This window comes from Accipiter gentilis, chromosome 29 (assembly GCF_929443795.1).
Source record: "Accipiter gentilis chromosome 29, bAccGen1.1, whole genome shotgun sequence".
Lineage (NCBI taxonomy): Eukaryota > Metazoa > Chordata > Aves > Accipitriformes > Accipitridae > Astur > Astur gentilis.
In genome coordinates this window covers 32,185-52,911 of record NC_064908.1, presented here as the reverse complement: position 1 = coordinate 52,911, position 20,727 = coordinate 32,185, and the positions used below count along the sequence as shown (strand labels likewise).

General features: G+C 50.7%; 1 long non-coding RNA gene across 1 annotated transcript; it reads left to right on the top strand.

Moving 5' to 3' along the window:
* Positions 1-572: 572 nt before the first annotated feature.
* On the top strand, positions 573-1,444 carry LOC126052493 (uncharacterized). Its single transcript, XR_007510052.1, has 5 exons — positions 573-637; positions 726-781; positions 866-906; positions 992-1,038; positions 1,162-1,444. It is a non-coding gene; the product is annotated as an uncharacterized LOC126052493 (long non-coding RNA).
* The last annotated feature ends 19,283 nt before the right edge of the window (positions 1,445-20,727 follow it).

Here is a 20,727-nt window from a genome sequence, read left to right as displayed (position 1 = left end):
TGAGTAGGGATTCGTGGGCTGTGTGGACAGCAATGTAGAGATTTTTTTATGGAAATGATTGTAGGCTTGTGGCAGAGGCTGTTGAGGGGTGGTGAAGCAGATTTGAGTCTCTAAGGTGTTGAGGCTTGCATGTGATGGGCTTAAAGTTTGGCGCTGTTTTTTTTGTTTGTTTTGTTATTTTTTAAAGTGGCTGGTTGTAGCTGGAGTACTGGTATTCCTAGATGGATTGAAGATCTCTGGAGTTGTTAGGCTCTTGCTCTGCATCCAGGCTGACTTGTTCAGTATGGGGTTTTATTCAGATGCGGAGGGACAAGATGCATGCCCCAGAGCGACGGAGGAGGGGAGCGGAGCGCTGTAAGGAGGTGGATCTGTGAGTGGAGTTAGAGGGAAGATGCGGCCAGTGGCTCTATGACTAGCTGATAGGGTTCTTTTTTTCTTTTATTTTGAAGGTGAGAAGCAAGGAGCGAAGCTTCGGCAAGGTGAGCTGTGACTGCTGGGTCAAAGGAACTGTTCCTTTGGAGGCGTCGCATTGTTGGTAAACTTGGAAGCATCCCTTGTCGTTTGTTTTTTGCAGACGATATGCATGCCTTGAGGTGGCAAGCTCTTGCTGACAGAGCGGGGTAGTTGAGTGGCCAAGGTAAAGGAGAGCAAGTTGGGAATTGGCGCGGGCAGGCTGAGGTTTCGGGTGGCCTCTCAGCATGCATCTTCTGCTTTGGTGTCTGCAGGTGGCGTACGCAGCCTCAGAGGGGCGAAGTTGCAGGCCGATGTGCAGTCTGAGAAGGTGAGGTGGTTGTGGGCTGGACTGGTGTTGAATGTCAAAGTATTAGGTGGTTGCTCGGTTAAGCGTTTACCTTTTGTTTTGCAGGTGCTGTGCGGGACACATTTGGAATGGGATGAGCGTTTGAGGTAAGCTGTGGATTAGGGAGGAGGAGTATAGGACTGATAACTTCTTGTGAGTGCCATGCTAATTTTGTGTGTCTTGCTACCTTAGGTACCATGAGTGATGACAGCTGCAGGGTCTGACTCTGGAATGAGCAGGTAAGCATAACACTGTGGTGTGTGTGATTAAGTGGGGTTTTGGGAAAGCAGTTGGTGTTGGCTGATGGGTTACTTACTGCCTCTTCTGATTTTGTTGCCTTTTTTTTTTTGGCTTCGCTGCAGATGATGAAGAGGAACCTGGCGACTGCCAGATGGTCCCAGTTAGCCAATGTGATTTGTGCGGAGGCTGGATTCGTACCCTCGGCCCTCTGAAAGTTAAGTTGAGGGATGCGGGCTGGGGAGTGGCTGGGAGGGAGGGACAGAGCTGGGAATTGCCAGAAGGTGTTTTAAAGTGATAGTAGGAGGGCAGGAGCAGTCCTGTTTGGGCAGATGAAGGGAGTGGGTTGCTTTTCAGCCCGAGACCAGCGTGTGCCAGGCAGGGCAGTTCCAGCCTGTGTCTGTGGTGGTGTGTAGTTTGTGTAGTCTGTCTTCTGCAACTTCGACCTTGTTCGGGTCTCGACGCCATCATCAGTCTTTGCGCTCAGGGAGCGTGGCGTGTGCTTTGGAAGCAGTCCCTAGGGTCTCGAATGGCCTTACTCATCGGCACTGTGCCAATTGGGTGCCGCTTTTCTTGCGCTCGGAGGTCTAAAGTATGGATCGGCGTCAGAAGGTTCCCGCTGGTTCTCTTCTGCGGCACTCTTCTGGGCTGCTTTGGCAGCTTTGCTCTCTAGCCGTGTGTTGTCTCGGACTGGGCGTTCTTCCCTGCCTCTTGATGTTCCTAGGTCTTCATGACAGGCTTCTTATGCGTCCATGATCTTGGTTTAGATGGTACCATCTTGTAACGGGCCGTTCCTTTTGCCTCTTCTTCTTTGGGGCTTAGAGCCTCCTGGCTTCATGGTCTTAGCTGCTGTAGGTCATCTTGCCAGCTGGCAACTCCTGTCCGGGAGTCATTCTTCTTGCTGAGTGTTTTCTCTCTCTTTGAATCACCTTGTTGGTACGTTTTGTGTTGCGTGTGTTGTGTGCGTGGGTGCGTTTGGCTTGGAGCTGCTCTGCCCAGGGATCTAGAGTCAGGGGTAGGTAGAACAGCAATAGGAGTCTATGGGTGAAACGTTGTTTTGCCTTGATTGTTTAGGCAAGGGTTGTAAAGTCATCTGAGATGGTGTAGGCGTTGGTGGGCTTTGTGGACAGCCACGTTGATAGTGTTTTACAGAGGTGACTGGAGCTGTGTGGCATGCACTAATGAGGGGTAATGAAGCAGATTTGAGTCTATAAGGTCTTGCATGCGATGGGCTTACAGTTTTGGCCTTGTTTTATTTTTTTCTTTTTCTAACACGGCAGGCTGTAGTTGCACTCCAGATGGTCCTTGCAGATGGAGTCAAGACCTCTGGAATTGTTCATCTCCTGCTCTGCATCCAGGTGACTCGTTCAATATGGGTTTTTTTCCAGATGCAGAGGGACAAGCTGCGTGCCCCAGAGCGATGGGGGAACGTAGCAGAGCGCTGTAAAGAAGTGGGTCCGTGAGTGGAGTCGGAAGGAAGTTGCAGACTGTGGCTCTATGAGACTGCTTTGCTGTGTTTTGCAGTTTTCTTGCATTGTATTGGTCTGTATTTGCCTTTGCCCTGTGTTGTTTTGTTGTGTATTTATATCGACTGTCATGTGAGACTGTCTCGCATTGCCTGGCCCTGCATTGTGTTTTGTATTGCAGTGCTCTGTACTTGTATGGATTGCCACCTGAGACTGCCTTGCCTTCTATGGTTCTGTATTGGTTTTGTATTGTTTTGGTCTGTACTTGTGTTGACTGTCACGAGAGTCTCTTGCATTGGCCCTGTTCCGTTTTGTCCGGTATGGCAGTGCTCCGAGTTTTTTGCCTTGACCGAGGTAAGAGTACTGCCTTGTATGGCATTACATTTGCATGTGAATTACATGGCTCTATGTTCGTGTGTGTCTTGTATGGCATTGTAGAGGCAGCGTAGAAGGTTTAATGACTTTGGGCTCTTTGCATGCAAAGAGTTGAGGGGATCGGAATTGGGCTGTGAACTAGCATTGAGTAAGGCAGGAACTGGGCAATGGTGTTCATCTTGTTTATGCAGATGCTTTGTGGCAGGTCTCTAGAACTGGTCAAGGCCTTGGGGTCTGAGTAGCAGCGTGACCTGTCTTGGAGCGATCGGTAACTTTGGGAGAGCTCTGTGTTTGTGATGCTCTGTTTTTTTTCAAGTGCCATGGAGGACACTGGCTGTGAGGATGTGTTATTTTTGGAATAGGTGGGAAGCAGGGTAGGGGAGCGGTGGAGGACTTGACTTCTCTCTCAAAGATGAAGTGTCTGTTGACAAGCTTTGTGTGTTGTTTTTTGCAGGTGATGACAGGGCACGAGAGGCACTTGAAGGAACCTTGCGTTTAGGTGACATGGCTGCTACGGAGGTTGGACTGTGACACGTGGCACTGTGAAAGCTCAGTATTGGGTTGAACATGCACGGGTGGTGGAGATGATGGTGCATATTGAAACGTTGGTGTAACGGAAGGGCGGTTTGTGGGGAGGTTGGTTGGAAGGAGGTTGGGCTGGGGCCCGGGTTTTTGCAGGTAGGGCGATTTTTTTTAGGCCCCTGCTGCCGCAGGCACGGGGTGACGGCCTCTCCAGGCCTGTGGGCGGTAGGATAGATGAGGTGAGAGTGAGGGCTGGCGTGCATGTTGTCTGAATGAGTGGTGTGTTGTGAATGTGTCTAACCTTGTAGGGTTATGTGGTTTAGACGTTTTGGGTTTTTTCCCTTTCAGGTTGGATGTAGAGTTGAGATGTTTTTCAGGGATTTAGGGAAAAAACCCCAAAAACTTAGAATAAAAAACTGCAGCTGGGATCTGGTTTGGTTTTTGGTGTGTCCTCTCCTGGCCATTTTTTTTCTTTTCCCTGGTCCCAGCTGCTCCATGAGGCAATGTTGATCACCAATGTTTGGACTGGGGTCTGCCTCGGGCCCGGGTTTTCAAAGGCAGGGCAATTTTTTTTTTTTTTTTTTTTTTTTTCAAGGCTCCCGGGAATGCCGTTCCCGTGGAGCACTCCCCTGGAACCTGGTAATTGCCAGTCAGCACAGGGAAATATGTTGTTCGGTGGATGGTCTTTGGAAGACAGTTGAGGATTTTGTGGGCGAAGGGTGGGGGGAGTTGGACTAGATGGCCAGCATGGAGTAGGCCAGGGTTGTGAAGTGCATGACTGTAACTCTATTTGTCTGTGGTGGGTTTGTAAAAAAAAAAAAAAAAAAAAAAAAAAAAAAAAAAAAAAAAAAATTTGGGTGCTCTTTGTAGTTTGTGACGTAATGATATGTTTCAATTTCTGTTTTTGTGCCGAGGTGTGGAAGTGGACAGTCTGTCAAGATGAGCGGAGCTCCCTCGTTTGCTGCCCGGGAACGGGGATCGTGCAGGTAATGTCACCTCAGGGAGTAAAGCTTCTGGATGTGCAGCGATGGATGTAATGGGAGCAAGGAATGTGGAAAAGACCACTCTGTAGAGCATTGCAGGTACTAAATAGTGGCATTTCTTCTTCAGGTAATGCTAGATTTTTTGGAGTTTAAATGTATTTGTAAAAATAAGGATTAAAAGAGGACTAGAACTAATAGTGTCAAATATTTGACGAGTGAGGCCATAAGTCTTTTCTATATATTGTAGAAAAAGAAGGTTGTAGAATTGGACTTTAAATACTGACATAGCTGAAAGTATGAGGAATGAATAATGGACCAAATGAAGCACTAAGAACAAAATGAAAAAAAGACAGGTAATGAGGTGACCTCGTGGGAATCCCAGTACTAATGGCAGTCACAAAGGGAAGCATAGAGGGAAGCATGGGCGTTTAGTACCCTTGGGTAAACTTAGCTGTTGAAGTAAGTGAAAGTGTCTGTTGGAATTAGGCATCCAAGGGCGAGTTGTAGATACCTTGAGGTAAATGTAGCTGCTGCTGGGTTACTGAAAAGGGGGTGCCTTCCTGGCTCTAGTGATTGCACAACTTTGAAATTGGTTCTGTAGCTCCATAACCGTGAAATGGGCTCGGGCGCGGTGCGGCGCCGAAATGGGCTCGGGCGCGGTGCGGCGCCGAAATGGGCTCGGGCGCGGTGCGGCGCCGAAATGGGCTCGGGCGCGGTGCGGCGCCGAAATGGGCTCGGGCGCGGTGCGGCGCCGAAATGGGCTCGGGCGCGGTGCGGCGCCGAAATGGGCTCGGGCGCGGTGCGGCGCCGAAATGGGCTCGGGCGCGGTGCGGCGCCGAAATGGGCTCGGGCGCGGTGCGGCGCCGAAATGGGCTCGGGCGCGGTGCGGCGCCGAAATGGGCTCGGGCGCGGTGCGGCGCCGAAATGGGCTCGGGCGCGGTGCGGCGCCGAAATGGGCTCGGGCGCGGTGCGGCGCCGAAATGGGCTCGGGCGCGGTGCGGCGCCGAAATGGGCTCGGGCGCGGTGCGGCGCCGAAATGGGCTCGGGCGCGGTGCGGCGCCGAAATGGGCTCGGGCGCGGTGCGGCGCCGAAATGGGCTCGGGCGCGGTGCGGCGCCGAAATGGGCTCGGGCGCGGTGCGGCGCCGAAATGGGCTCGGGCGCGGTGCGGCGCCGAAATGGGCTCGGGCGCGGTGCGGCGCCGAAATGGGCTCGGGCGCGGTGCGGCGCCGAAATGGGCTCGGGCGCGGTGCGGCGCCGAAATGGGCTCGGGCGCGGTGCTCCTTTTCTTAAAGGGGCTGAGGTACTGTGTAACTCTGAAGTGGGCTTGATAGTGGATTATATGTGTGTAATATGTGAGGGGTTTTTTATTCTGTATTTCACTGTCCCTGTTGTCCTTCCTGTTTTTCTCTTTCCCTGACCCTTTGTGGTGCTCCCTACTCTTTTTATTCATGTCTTCTCTTTCTCTCTCCAATCTCCTGTGCTTTTCATAGTCTCTCTCTATCTCTTGTCATGATTATCGTCTGTCGCGCTATCTTACTTCCTGTCCTGTCGTATCACGTTGTATCTATTCCTCCTGCTTTTTTCTCCATCTGCCCAGATCCCTCTCCCTTTTTTCTTCTATTGCTGTCCCTCTGCCCTGCTTCGTCTTGTGATCTTTTCTGTATTTCTCTGTTTCCTTCCCTCTTCTATCCTTTCTAACTGCATCCCCCTCTCAAGCTAGCTGTCCCTTCTCTTTTCTCTCTTCCTCCATATCTCTCTCACAGCCTATCAGTCACAGTTGTTTTTTCCTCCAGTGCTGTCCTGCTCTGGCCCTTGTTTCTCACTCTCGTTCTGTCATGCTCCCTGTGTCTTTTTTGAACTCCTCCATCTCTCTCCTGCAGCCTATCGCTATTTTTTCCTTCTGTCATCCCTTTGTCCTTCTTCCAGTCTTTGTGTCTCTCTCCCTTTGTTCTCCCTGCCTTCCTTTTTTTCCTTTCTTGCTACATTTCTGTTCTGCTCCCTAGAATGGAATCAAATCATCAAATTTGGAAAGGACTTCTAAGATCATTAAGTCCAACCATCAACCCAACAGCACCATGCTTCCTAAATCATGTCCCAAAGTGCCACATCTACGTGTGTTTTGAACACCTCCAGGGATGGTGACTCCATCGCTACCCTGGGCAGCCTGTTCCAATGCCTGACATACCTCTCAGTAAATAGGTTTTTTTCTGATATCCAATCTAAACCTTCTCTGGTACAACTTCAGGCCATTTTCTCTCGTCCTATTTCTAGTTACTTGATAGAAGAGACCGGTACCCACCTCGCTACACTCTCCTTTCAGGTAGTTGTAGAGAGCGATAAGGTCTCCCCTCAGCCTCCTTTTCTCCAGGCTAAACCACCCCAGTTCCCTCAGCCGTTCCTCATCAGACTTACGCTCCAGGCCCCTCACCAACTCGGTTGCCCTTCTCTGGACACGTTCCAGCAACTCAACGTCTTTCCTGTAGCAAGGGGCCCAAAACTGAACGCAGTACTCGAGGTGTGGCCTCACTAGTGCCGAATACAGGGGAACAATTACCTCCCTGCTCCCGCCGGCTACACTATTTCCAATACAGGCCAGGATGCCACTGGCCTTCCTGGCCACCTGGGCACACTGCTGGCTCACATTCAGCCAGCTGTCAACCAGCACCCCCAGGTCTTTCCCTGCCGGGCAGCTTTCCAGCCACTCTTCCCCAAGCCCATAGCGCTGCACGGGGGTGCCGCAACTGAAGCGTAGGACCCGGCACTCAGCCTCGCTGAACTTCATACAGTTGGCCTCGGCTCATCAATCCAGACTGTCCAGATACCTGCGTAGAGCCTTCCTACCCTCAAGGAGATCGACCCTGCCTCTCAAGTTGGTGTCGTTTGCAAACTTGCTGAGGAGGCACTCGATCTCCTCGTCCAAATCGTTGATAAAGGCGTTAAGCAGAACCGGGCCCAACACCGAGCCCTGGGGAACACCACTAGCGACCCGCCGCCAACCGGATTTAACCCCATTCACCACAACCCTCTGGGCTCGTCCATCCTGCCAGTTTTTCACCCAGCAAAGAGTACACTTGTCTAAGACAGGCCATGACAGCTTCTCAAGGAGTATGCCATGAGAGATGGTATCAAAGGCCTTGCTGTAGTCAAGGTAGGTATCATCCACAGCCTTTCCCTCATCCACTAGGTGGGTCACCTGGTCATAGAAGGAGATAGGGTTGGTCAAGCAGAACCTGTCTTTCATAAACCCACGCTGACCAGGCCCAATCCCCTGCTTGTCCCAGACTTGCCACGTGAGCGCTCTCAAGGCAAACCGTTCCATAATCTTCCCCGGTACCGAGGTCAGGCTGACAGGCCCGTAGTTCCCCGGATCCTCCCTCCGACCCTTCTCGTAAATGGGCGTCACACCGGCAAGCCTCCAGTCCTCTGGGACCTCCCCCGTTGACCAGGATCGCCAATAGATGACGGAGAGCAGCTTGGGAAGCACCTCTGCCAGTTCCCTCTGCCCTCTTGGATGGATTCCATCTGGTCCCATAGATTTGTGAGCATCCAGATGGCGTAGTAGGTCACTAACTATTTCCTCCTGGGGGATATATTCTGCTCTTCATCCTCAGCTTCCAGCTCAGGAGGCAGAGTACCCTGAGGATAACTGGTCTCCCTATTAAAGACTGAGGCAAAGAAGGCATTAAGTACCTCGGCCTTTTCCTCATCTCTGGTGGCAACGTTCCCTTCTGTATCCCTTAAAGGATAGATATGTTCCTTGGGATTCTTTTGACTGTTAATGTATTTGTAAAAACATTTTTTTGTCGTCTCTTATGACAGCGGACAGATTTCCTTCTAGCTGAGCTTTTGTCTTTCTAATTTCCTTTCTCTATGACCTAACACGATCCCTGTACTCCACCCAGGTTGCCCGCCCTTTCTTCCAGAGATGATAGATTCTCCTTTTGTTTCCTGACTCCTAGCAAAAGCTCCCCGTTCAGCCAGGCCGGTCGTTTTCCTCGGCGATTCAACTTGCGGCACGGGGGAATAGCCTGGTCCCGAGCTGTTAAGATTTTCTTCTTAAAGAACGTCCGTCCTTCCTGGCTCCCTTTGCCCTTCAGGACCGTCTCCCAAGGGACTCTCTCAACCAGTGCCTCAACGAGGCCAAAGTTTGCCCTCTGGAAGTCCAGAGCGCTGGTTTTGCTAACCCCCTTCCTTGCCTCACCAAGAATTGAGAATTCTGTCATTTCACGGTCGCTAAGCCCAAGACGGCCTGTGACCATCACACCTCCCACCAGTCCTTCCCTGTTCGTAAACAATAGATCTAGCAAGGCTCCTCCCCTGGTCGGCTCACCTACCGCCTGTGTTGGGAAGTTATCTTCCACACGCTCCAGGAACCTCCTAGCCTGTTTACTCTCAGCTGTGGCATATTTCCAGCAGGTGTCTGGACAGTTGAAGTCCCCCACGAGAACAAGGGCACGCGATTCTAAGACTACTGCCAGCCGCTTGTAGAACGATTCATCCGTCACTTCGACCCGGTCGTGCTGTCTGTTACAGACTGCCAGCACAATATCTGCCTTATCGGCCTTCCCTCTCATCCTCACCCATAAGCGCTCCACCTTGTCATCGCACTCGGGTAGCTCTGTACGGTCCAAACCCTGCCTAACATAGAGAGCTACCCCACCACCTCTTCTACCTTGCCTATCCCTTCTGAAGAGCTCGTAGCCATCCATCGCAGCACTCCGTTCATGGGAGGCGTCCCACTGTGTTTCTGTGATGGGGATTAAGTCATATGTATCCTGCAGCGTGATGGCTTCCAGCTCCTCCCGTTTCGCCCGTGCTGCGTGCGTTGGCATAGATGCATTCGAGCTGGCCTATCGAATCCACCCCTAACGTCGGCACACGCTGCCCCCAGGCTCATCTCTGGTGCACCTAGTCTTATCCCTTACCCCCTTCAACCCTAGTTTAAAGCCCTCTCTATGAGCCCCGCTATCTCACAAGCGAGGATTCTTTTACCCCTTTGAGATAGCCGAATACCATCTGTCGCTAGCAAGCCCGGTGCCGTGTAAACCTCTCCATGATCAAAAAACCCCAAACGCCACTGATGGCAACAGCCTCTGAGCCACGTAATCACCAGGTGTGGTTTCCTGTTCCTTTCAGTATATTTCCCTGCCACTAAGAGATTGAGGAAAACACTACCTGTGCTCCTTCCACTGATCGCCCTAGTGCCCTGCCAGCTGCTTGTAGAACGGTTCATCCGTCTCTTCAACCCGGTCAGGCGGTCTATTACAGACTCTCAGCACAATATCTGCCTTATCGGTCTTCCCTCTCCTCCTCATCCTGTGGGATGGGTCAGGACTGCATATTGGGCCCTCTGTCCCCCTCAGAAGGGAGTCGCCTATGACAATTACCCTCCTTTATCTTTTTTTCAGAGGCTTTGGGAATGCGTGGGGCTGCCCGACTGAGCCTAGGTGCCTCCCTGGATAGGGCTTTGCCTACACCTTGATCTTCGTTGACCTGGTCCTCAAGTTCCAGAGCCACGTTCCTGTTGCGTAGGGGCAACTGGGAAGGTGAGGGAGACCGGGAGGGGACTCGCCTGCCTCCCCGAGCAGGGACCTGTATCCATTCCCCTGCATCTCTTAGGTCCCCTCCTGCCCGGTGGCGAGGGGGCAGGGGAACCTCCGCTTCTCGCGGAGCCTCCATCTGCTGCCTCTGCCCCAGGGATGGTAGGGTGTGGGTCCACCAATCTATCTCCCTCTCATGCTCCCTGATACTCCTCAACCTTTCCACTTCCTCCTTCAGCTCTGCCACCAGGCTGAGCAGATCATCTACCTGGTCACATCTCACACAAGAGGTGTCCCCGCTGCCCTCCGGCATCAGTGATAGACTCAGGCACTCCCCTCAGCCAGATACCCGGACAGCTGCACGTTTACATGGGAGCTCAGCCCGCGTCACCACGTTTTTCCTAGCGATGGCTTTCACCTCAGTGGCAGCCATACCGGGGTCCCCTTCTGAGGACGATGCCCACCGCTTCAGTAGCCTGCTTGAGCTGGGAAGGTGGGGGGGCTGCGCCCTGCCTGCACGAACTGCCACGCAAAGTGCCGCACCGCTGTCGCGGTAGAGACGGACACGACAAGTAATGGATCACGCAAAATGGCTACTTTATTGTTCTAACACACCTTTTTATCCCCTTCTTCAGAGTATGTGTTAGTATATGATTGGCTTAGTTAGTAACTAACAATTCATGATTGGTGAGTTTGTCAGGATGGTTCTTCTTATCACTATCTTGTTTTTGTACTGGTCTTCTCGGATCTTTCCAGACTTCTCAAGGATATACTACAAGCTGCTCAAGGTCGCGCTGTTCTTGAACTGTCAGGAATTCCGTAGACTCATTGCACCCCCCGACACACCACGGTGGCACGCCTTTCTGACGCACCACGCCCTGCTTGCCAAGCTCCCGGTCGCTGGCGCTCCTCAGGGCCATTTAAATCTCCCACGGTTGCCCCTGGCAATGCCCACGCCGCGTCAGCCTCTCTCGCGAGAGCTGCCTGCTCTGCACGGTTCCTCTGCTCTTCCCCAGGGCTCCTGGGCCTCGGGAACCTCCTGGTCCGCCTCAATCTAGCGCTTAGCTGCCAACTTATCATTGCGTCTGCTGGCCTCGCCGGTGACCGATGTGATTTTAATAACTACATTGTTATTGCATTTAACGAGCTAATTTCCTACCTAGTTTAGAGACACAAATGTCTTTTTCTGTCTGCGCCTCAGAAAAATTAAGATTAACTCCTTACCTGGTCACATTGCCGATGCAATAGTTGTAGCTGTAGTACAGGCGCAAGTAGTATCATTTCCTAGGGGGGTTACTTTCTCTGTTCAGGGTCTCATTTGCTGTAAATTTAAGGCAGGTGAGAACACTCCTGCTGCTCCTCCAGCTGATTTTATAACTGCTGGTGGTTTGCCCTTCCCCTTTCCCAGGGGATTGTGCTAAGGGTGGTGGGCGGAGGCTCGGGGCTATTTGAGCCACAGCCTCTGCTGAGGGAGCTCATTGTGCTCCTGGGTTTCTCTGGTGTTGGTGCTCAGCTCTTCCTTGAGTGCTTTGCAGCTTTTGAGCTGGCTCAGCCCTTTGGGAAGAGGTGTCTGCCTGAGGTAAGAGCTTGAGGACCAGTCAAGGTTCAGCAGCATGTGTGGTAGAAAGTAACACTTGTATGCAGCTGCTTCCCCCTGCCCCTTTCTTTTTCTTCAGGTCTGTAGTTTTGTTTTGAGCGTTCAGGGGTAGACAGATGGTTTAATAGTAGGCATTGTTTGTTTGTTTTTAATTCTTCATGCAATGTGTTTTTTTGGAATTCCCAACTTTATCGAAAAAGGAACCTTGTTTTCTTCACCAGTTCTGCTGTATGCTCTGTACATTGCTGATACCTCTGTTAACGGGACTAATGGTGACATTGTTTAGCAGGGGTTAGGGTGAGCATCTTGTATGTATTTGTATATGGAGTTTTAGTATTTCTGAAGAAAGCAGAAGGGCCGTGAGGCACAGTGCCCTTCAGGGTTTGGGATGCCTTTCCTCATTGCCCACAGAATGCCACGTTGTCCCTAGAATCTTTGCAGCTGGTGGCAGGCCCCTTGTAGATTACAAGCCTTGGGACTGGACTTTATTTTGTGGGCATGGAGCAGAGCTCGGAGTCTCTGGGGAGCTGTAGGTTAGGAGGTTCCCCCAGAGTGGAATTGCTGTTGCAGATGATCCCAGATGAGTTTACCTGCTGTGGATTACCTAGTTGGAGCCCCTGGTGAAGGTAAACCTTATGCATGACCCCCCTAGCCTGTGCGTGTTCTTGCGCACGTAGCTTACCACCGCAAACTATCCATCTAACCCACCTTCCCTGTGAGTTTTTTCCCATGCCGATTGGTGGGGGTGTCACCCCCTTCCCCCCACTGGCCGTGTATCCCCGAAGTTCCATGTTTTCTTGGTGTCATTTGTGGCTGCCCCGACCCGCAGGGGTGTGGCTTCTGCTGACCCTTTCCTGCATGACTGCAGGGGGTGTTGTTGCCCCCCTGCCCTGTCCTTGTAGGGCATGGCTGCTGCCTGGTCCCCCCCATGTATTTCCATGGGGGTTTTGTGGTGTCTTTTGTGCTTTGGGGCTCTTGTACCTTGTTGTGGTTTCAGCCCAGCCGGTAACAAAGGACCACGCAGCCGCTCACTCACTCCTCCGCCCCCCTCCGGTGGGATGGGGAGGAGACGGAGGAGAGAAACGAAAAAGAAACTGGAACCTCAAGGGTTGAGATAAAGGCAGTTTACTGGGACAAACACAAAGAAAAAATTACAACAACAACAACAACGGTACTAATGAAAAAGTATACAAAAAGAGTGATGCACAGTACAACTGCTCACCACCTGGGACCTGACACTCTGCCACTTCCCCCACCGAAAAGAGAGAGCACCCGCTGGCCCGCTCCCCATTTATATACTGAGCATGATGTCACATGGTATGGAATAGCTCCTTAGCCAGTTCAGGTCAGCTGCCCCGGCTATGCCCCCACCTCCCAGGTTCCTGTAAAAATTAACTCTATCCCAGCTGAACCCAGGACATTATCCACCCCTTATTCTATACCATCTACATCATGCCCAGATCTTACATTTTTTCCCAATCAACCACTACTCCTTTCCTTGTCTTATATATAAGTATATGGACTCCCCCCCGCTCCGACCTTGCACACACACAGACATGGTGTTCTTTTAGCCTATGGGCTATCCCTCTAATGTGTCCATCGATTTTGGGGCTCTATCTGTTGTAACAGTTCTTCAGGATAAGAGAGAGATGGTGAGATGTTGGGTCGTTGTATGTTGTCTCTGGAACTTGTGGCTATTATAGTTGGTGCAACTCATGCCCTCGGTCTGCAGGTCAAAGATGTTGATCTTGAGGAAATTGCTGGGTGCCAGTTCAAGTTCTATCGCTGTTGTACTTGGCTCAGTTTCAAAAGTCCATTCTGTAGTCATTTGGATAATTCTCACAATAATACCCTTGATATGGCATATAGACACTATAGATACAATGACATGCATTGGCAGGTTATTTAGCAGTTAAATATCATACAGCCCAATTCACTGGCTATTCTCTCCCAAAATCAAATCTCCCTGAGGTACACATCGAACTTCCCCATCCTTCTGCATCACCCACCAGGTGTACCCAGGTCCTTAAGCAAAAACAACCCCTTGAATGGGTTTGCCTCTGCTTGAGGGAGGACTAACCCAGACTGTCTTTCCTAACATACTCCTCATGCGCACTACAGGGACTTTATCCCCTTCTACAGTATGTGGAACTCTTGGTTGGGCGGGGCCAGCCCGATTGGCGGATCCTCTAGTATTAACTAACCAGGTAGCTTTTATTAAATGTGTATCCCAATGCTTGAAAGTTCCACCCCCCATCGCTCTCAATGTGGTTTTCAGCAGTCCATTGTATCGTTCGATTTTTCCAGAGGCCGGTGCATGATAAGGGATGCGATATACCCACTCACTGCCATGTTCTTTGGCCCAGGTGTCTACGAGGTTGTTTCGGAAGTGAGTCCCGTTGTCCGACTCGATTCTTTCTGGGGTGCCGTGTTGCCATAAAATTTTCTCTTCAAGGCCCAGGATAGTGTTCTGGGCAGTGGCATGGGACACAGGGTATGTTTCCAGCCATCCAGTGGTTGCTTCCACCATTGTAAGCACATGGCACTTGCCTTGGCGTGTTCATGGGAGTGTGATATAGTCAGTCTGCCAGGCCTCCCACTGTTTATATTTCAGCCATTGCCCTCCACGCGCCAGGGGTTTTTGCCGCTTGGCTTGCTTAATTGCAGCACGTGTTTCACATTCATGGATGACCTGTGCAATAGTGTCCACGGTCAAGTCCACCCCTCGATCTCGAGCCCATCTATATGTAGCATCTCTTCCCTGATGGCCTGAGGTATCGTGGGCCCACCGAGCCATAAATAGCTCACCCCTACGTTGCCAGTCCAGGTCTACGTGAGACCCTTCAATCTTGGCAGCCTGATCTGCCTGCTGACTGTTTTGATGTTCTTCAGTGGCTCGACTCTTGGGTACATGAGCATCTACGTGATGTACTTTTACCACTAGCTTCTCTATCCAAACGGCAATATCTTGCCACAGTGCGGCAGCCCAGATGGGTTTACCTCTGCGCTGCCGGTTGCTCTTCTTCCACTGCTGTAGCCACCCCCATAGGGCATTTGCCACCATCCATGAGTCAGTATAGAGATAGAGCACTGGCCACTTTTTGCTTTCAGCAATGTCTAACGCTAGCTGGATGGCTTTCACCTCTGCAGACTGACTCGATTCACCTTCTCCTTCAGCAGTTTCTGCGACTAGTCGTGTAGGACTCCATACAGCAGCCTTCCACCTCCAATGTTTTCCCACAATGCGACAGGACCCATCAATGAACAGGGCATATTGCCTCTCATTTTCTGGCAGTTTATTATACAGTGGGGCCTCTTCAGCCCGTGTCACCTCTTCCTCTGGCGACATTCCAAAATCTTTGCCTTCTGGCCAGTCCGTGATCACTTCTAACATTCCTGGGCGACTGGGGTTTCCTATGCGAGCCCACTGTGTGATCAGTGCAGTCCACTTACTCCACGTGGCATCAGTCACGTGATGTGTAGAGGAAACTTTCCCTTTGAACATCCAGCCCAGCACTGGCAGTCGGGGTGCTAAGAAGAGCTGTGTTTCAGTACCAACCACTTCTGAGGCAGCTCGAACTCCTTCATATGCTGCCAAGATCTCTTTTTCAGTTGGAGTATAGCGAGCCTCGGATCCTCGATATCCCTGACTCCAAAACCCCAGAGGTCGGCCTCGGGTCTCCCCAGGTGCTTTCTGCCAAAGGCTCCAGGTAGGGCCATTCTCACCAGCTGCAGTGTAGAGCATATTTTTAATACCTTGTCCTGTCCGGACTGGCCCAAGAGCTACCGCGTGAACAATCTCCTGCTTAATCTGTTCAAAGGCTTGTCATTGCTCAGGCCCCCATTTAAAATCGTTCTTCTTCCGAGTAACTTGGTAGAGAGGGCTTACAATTTGACTGTAATTTGGAATATGCATTCTCCAAAAGCCCACAACACCTAAGAAAGCCTGTGTTTACTTTTTGTTAGTCGGTGAGGACATGGCTGCTATTTTGTTGATCACGTCTGCAGGGATCTGACGATGCCCATCTTGCCATTTTACTCCTAAGAACTGGATTTCCTGCACAGGTCCCTTGACCTTACTTTCTTTTATGGCAAAACCAGCCTTCAAAAGGATTTGGATTATTTTCTTCCCTTTCTCAAAAACTTCTTCTGCCGTGTTGCCCCATACGATGATGTCATCAATATATTGCAGGTACTCTGGAGCTTCACCTTTTTCTAGTGCAGCCTGGATCAGTCCATGGCAAATGGTGGGGCTGTGTTTCCACCCCTGGGGCAGTCGATTCCAGGTGTACTGGACGCCCCTCCAAGTGAAAGCAAACTGAGGCCTGCACTCCGCTGCCAAAGGAATGGAGAAAAATGCATTAGCAATGTCAATTGTGGCATACCACTTAGCTGCCTTTGATTCCAGTCCATATTGAAGCTCTAACATATCTGGTACAGCAGCGCTCAGCGGTGGCGTGACTTCATTCAGCCCACGATAATCTACTGTTAGTCTCCATTCCCCACTGGATTTCCGAACGGGCCATATGGGACTACTAAAGGGTGAGTGAGTCTTGCTGATCACTCCTTGGCTCTCCAATTGGCAAATCAGCTTATGGATGGGGATCAGGGAGTCTCAGTTGGTGCGATATTGCCGTCGGTGCACCATCGTGGTAGCAATTGGCACCTGTTGTTCTTCAACCTTCAGCAACCCCACAACCGAAGGGTCTTGGGAGAGACCCGGCAGGGTAGACAGCTGTTCAATCTCCTCCGTCTCCAATGCAGCTATACCAAAGGCCCAACGGTACCCTTTTGGGTCCTTGAAATACCCCCTCCTGAGATAATCTATACCAAGGATGCACGGGGCCTCTGGGCCAGTCGCAAGGGGGTGTTTATGCCACTCATTCCCGGTTAGACTCATTTCAGCTTCCAATATGGTTAGCTCTTGGGATCCCCCTGTCACACCAGAGATACAGATGGGTTCTGCCCCTTTATAACTTGATGGCATTAGGGTACATTGTGCACCAGTGTCCACTAGAGCCTTATAGTCCTGTGGGTCTGATGTGCCAGGCCATCGAATCCACACTGTCCAGTAGACTCGGTTGTCCCTCTCCTCCACCTGGCTGGAGGCAGGGCCCCTCTAATCCTGGTTAGAATATCTGTTACTTTCTGCACACGTGAATCAGAAATCCCTACAAGGGGATCAGAAATGAGATCAGCCCATCTGCTGCGTCTGGGGGACTGCTCACGGGAAACTGGAGCAGCAGTTTTCCAAGAAGAATTCTCTTTTCTGGTTGCTTTTTCTTGCAACTCCTGTACCCGTGCATCCAAGACTGAGGTAGGTTTTCCACCCCACTTCCTCATGTCCTCTCCATTGTCACGCAGGTAAAACCACAGGTTAGCCCGTCGTGTGTACTTTCTCTCTCCTCTCTCTTGGGCAGAGGAATGCTTACTCCCAATAACTGCGATGCGGGCCTGTACAGGTGAGGAGGAGGACAGATCCACTTTGAATTGCTGGAACTCTCGGGACAACTCCTCTACAGCTGAGACACAGGCCCGTAGGGAGGAAGAGAGACTTCCTTTGTATTGCCGGAGTTGGACAGCCAATTCATCCACCGTTTGTCCATAGCCTTCTTTCCAGGACATTACTGCCAATGAGTTGGCATAGGTTGGTGGTGCACTTCGTAGAAACTTCTGCCACATGGGTTGTGTGCATTGGACTTCATCTGGATCTGTGGGTGACTGCGCATTTTCTGGATCATTATAAATCACCTCCAGCACGGCTAATTCTCTCAGGTACTGGATATCTCTCTCCATGGTGGTCCACTTGCCTTGGTGACATGTAAGTTCATCCCTGAAGGGGTATCTTTCCTTTACATCTAACAGAAGTCGCCTCCAGAGGCTGAGGACTTGTGTTTTTCTCCCAATTGCCTTGTCGATGCCTCCTTCCCTAGACAGAGATCCCAACTGCTTAGCTTCCTTACCCTCTAATTCCACACTACTAGCCCCACTATCCCAGCATCGGAGCAGCCAGGTAACAATGCGCTCACCTGGGTGGCGGCTAAAATCTTCTCGCATGTCACGCAACTCACTCATGGATAGAGATGGGGTAATTATTTCAGGTTCTGCCTCTTCCTCCTGTTCTCGCGATGACCCTGGTTCATCTTCATCTTTCGCTAAGCGAACTGATGTCTTTGTGTGTTTCTTTTTCTGTACAGGGGCGACTGATACTGGCACAGGTTGGTTCTCTGGTTTAGCCGCGGTGCCTGTTGTCCTGTTTTCCACCTTTTCCTCCCTGAGGGTGCTGCCTAGTATCAATCAGTGTTTGGTAGATACTGGCCAGGGCCCAGCACAATGTAGTGAGTTGTGCGTCTCTGGGATAGTCACAGCATTTTTCTTTCAAATATTCTATCACTTCATGAGGGTTCTGTAGTTGTTCGGGAGTGAACTTCCAAGTCACTGGCGGTGAGAAGTTCTCTAGGTAACTGCCCACATCCTCCCACATGCCGTGCCACCCATGAGTATCCAGCTTTGGGGGAGATCTCAGAGTGGTACTCTTAAAGAGCCTTTTTGTAGCCCTAAAGAAGACATGAAACATATTCAGGAGGCATAGCACTAACAGCATACTGGCTTGCGCATCCCAAGGATATTCAAAATTCTCAAAAGCTGTTGTAATTAGTCGGAAGGAGAAAAGGGAGGTGAACGGACGGGGGGAGGTATCCCCCCCTAATTTCCCCATGGATTGGGTGTAATTACCAATAAAATCCGACAGAATGTGCCCAAAGTATGGAAATGATATCACTGCCTCATACAGATACCAGCTTAACCTCATGACCAGTGATGTAATCATTTCATAAGTCAACATTGCCCAGTACAGCAAAATGATAATCCCAATCAGTCTCCCAGAGATGAGATACGCAACTACAGGCAATACATAGAGCATATAAGAGCTTACAAAATGCCACCATGTAAACAAATGAAACAACATTGTGACTAACATCTATTTATCTAAGAAATGCGCTTGGCAAATTTGTTTCAACATGCTCTGGCCAGAGCTGTCGTTATCTCAACCCTTCGTGCCCCACGTTGGGCGCCAAAAAAGGACTGTCGTGGTTTCAGCCCAGCCGGTAACAAAGGACCACGCAGCCGCTCGCTCACTCCTCTGCCCCCCTCCGGTGGGATGGGGAGGAGACGGAGGAGAGAAAAGAAAAAGGAACTGGAACCTCAAGGGTTGAGATAAAGGCAGTTTACTGGGACAAACACAAAGAAAAAATTACAACAACAACGGTACTAATGAAAAAGTATACAAAAAGAGTGATGCACAGTGCAACTGCTCACCACCCGGGACCTGACACTCTGCCACTTCCCCCACCGAAAAGAGAGAGCACCCTCTGGCCCACTCCCCATTTATATACTGAGCATGATGTCACATGGTATGGAATAGCTCCTTGGCCAGTTCAGGTCAGCTGCTCTGGCTATGCCCCCACCTCCCAGGTTCCTGTAAAAATTAACTCTATCCTAGCTGAACCCAGGACATAACTCTGTTAAGGGAGTCAGCTGGAGACATGCTCAGGGGGACATTGCATCATTGCTTATTCACAGTAAGGAATTTGTTTTGCAACCAGAGATATTTTGGAGATGGAATTCTTAAGGGATCGAATTCTGCTCTTTGATTCATTCCTATCCAGAAGGTAGTTCTGGTAGAAGTAAGGTGGTATGCACAGCCTTGCTAGAAATGAAGCGTAACCCCAGAGCGTTTTGGCTTTTTTATAGGAAACAGAAGCCCATCAATTTTGATAACAAAAATGTCATTGCATTTAATGAGCTAGTTTCCTACATAGTTTGGAAGGGCATCTATCATTTTCTGTCTACACCCCAGACAAATTAAGTTGAATTCCCTACCTGGTCCCATTGCTGATGCAATAGGTGTAGCTGTAGCACAGGAGCAAGTAGTGTCATTTCCTGGGGGGTGGGGGTGGGTGGGTTACTTTTTCTGTTCAGGGTCTTATTTGCTGTAAGTTTAAAGCAGGTGAGGACAGTGCTGCTGCTCTGCTGCTCCTCCAGCTGATTTTATAACTGCTGGTGGTTTGCCCTTCCCCTTTCCCAGGGGAATGTGCTAAGGGTGGTGGGCGGAGGCTCGGGGCTATTTGAGCCACAGCCTCTGCTGAGGAAGCTCATTGTGCTCCTGGGTTTCTCTGGTGTTGGTGCTCAGCTCTTCCTTGAGTGCTTTGCAGCTTTTGAGCTGGCTCAGCCCTTTGGGAAGAGGTGTCTGCCTGAGGTAAGAGCTTGAGGACCAGTCAAGGTTCAGCAGCATGTGTGGTAGAAAGTAACACTTGTATGTAGCTGCTTCCCCCCCCCCCCCCCCCCCTCCCCGTCTTTTTTTTGAGGTCAGTAGTTTTGTTTTGAGTGTTCAGGGGTAGAAAGATGGTTTAATAGTAGGCATTGTTGGTTTGTTTTTTTTAATTCTTCATGCAATGTGTTTTCCTGCAATTCCCAACTTTATTGAAAAAGGAACCTTATTTTCTTCACCAGTTCTGCTGTATGCTGTGTACATTGCTGATACCTCTGTTAACGGGACTAATGGTGACATTGTTTAGCAGGGGTTAGGGTGAGCATCTTGTATGTATTTGTATATGGAGTTTTAGTATTTCTGAAGAAAGCAGAAGGGCCGTGAGGCACAGTGCCCTTCAGGGTTTGGGATGCCTTTCCTCATTGCCCACAGAATGCCACGTTGTCCCTAGAATCTTTGCAGCTGGTGGCAGGCCCCTCGTAGATTACAAGCCTTGGGACTTGACTTTATTTTTTGGGCATGGAGCAGAGCTCGGGGTCTCCGGGGAGCTGTAGGTTAGGAGGTGCCCCCCCCGAATTTGGGATGTGGCTCAGAGGAGCGGCTCCTGAGGAGTAGCCACTGAAGGGGGTTCAGGGTTGCCAATTGAGGGCAGGAGGTGTCAGGAAGCAGTGGCGTTCCTTTCCTGACAGTTGAGGAGAAGAAAAGGGGTTTCTTAAGTTTTGGGACTGCTGGAGGAAGGGAGGAGGGTTCACCAGCCCTTCTCAGAGGAGTTTTGCAGTTGGATTTGAATGTCATAGAATCATAGAATGGTTTGGGTTGGAAGGCACCATAAAGATCCTCTAGTTCCAAGCCCCCCAGGGACACCTTCTGCGAGACCAGGTTGCTGAAAGCCCCATTTGACTTGGCCTTGAATGCTTCCGGGGAGGGAGCATCCACAG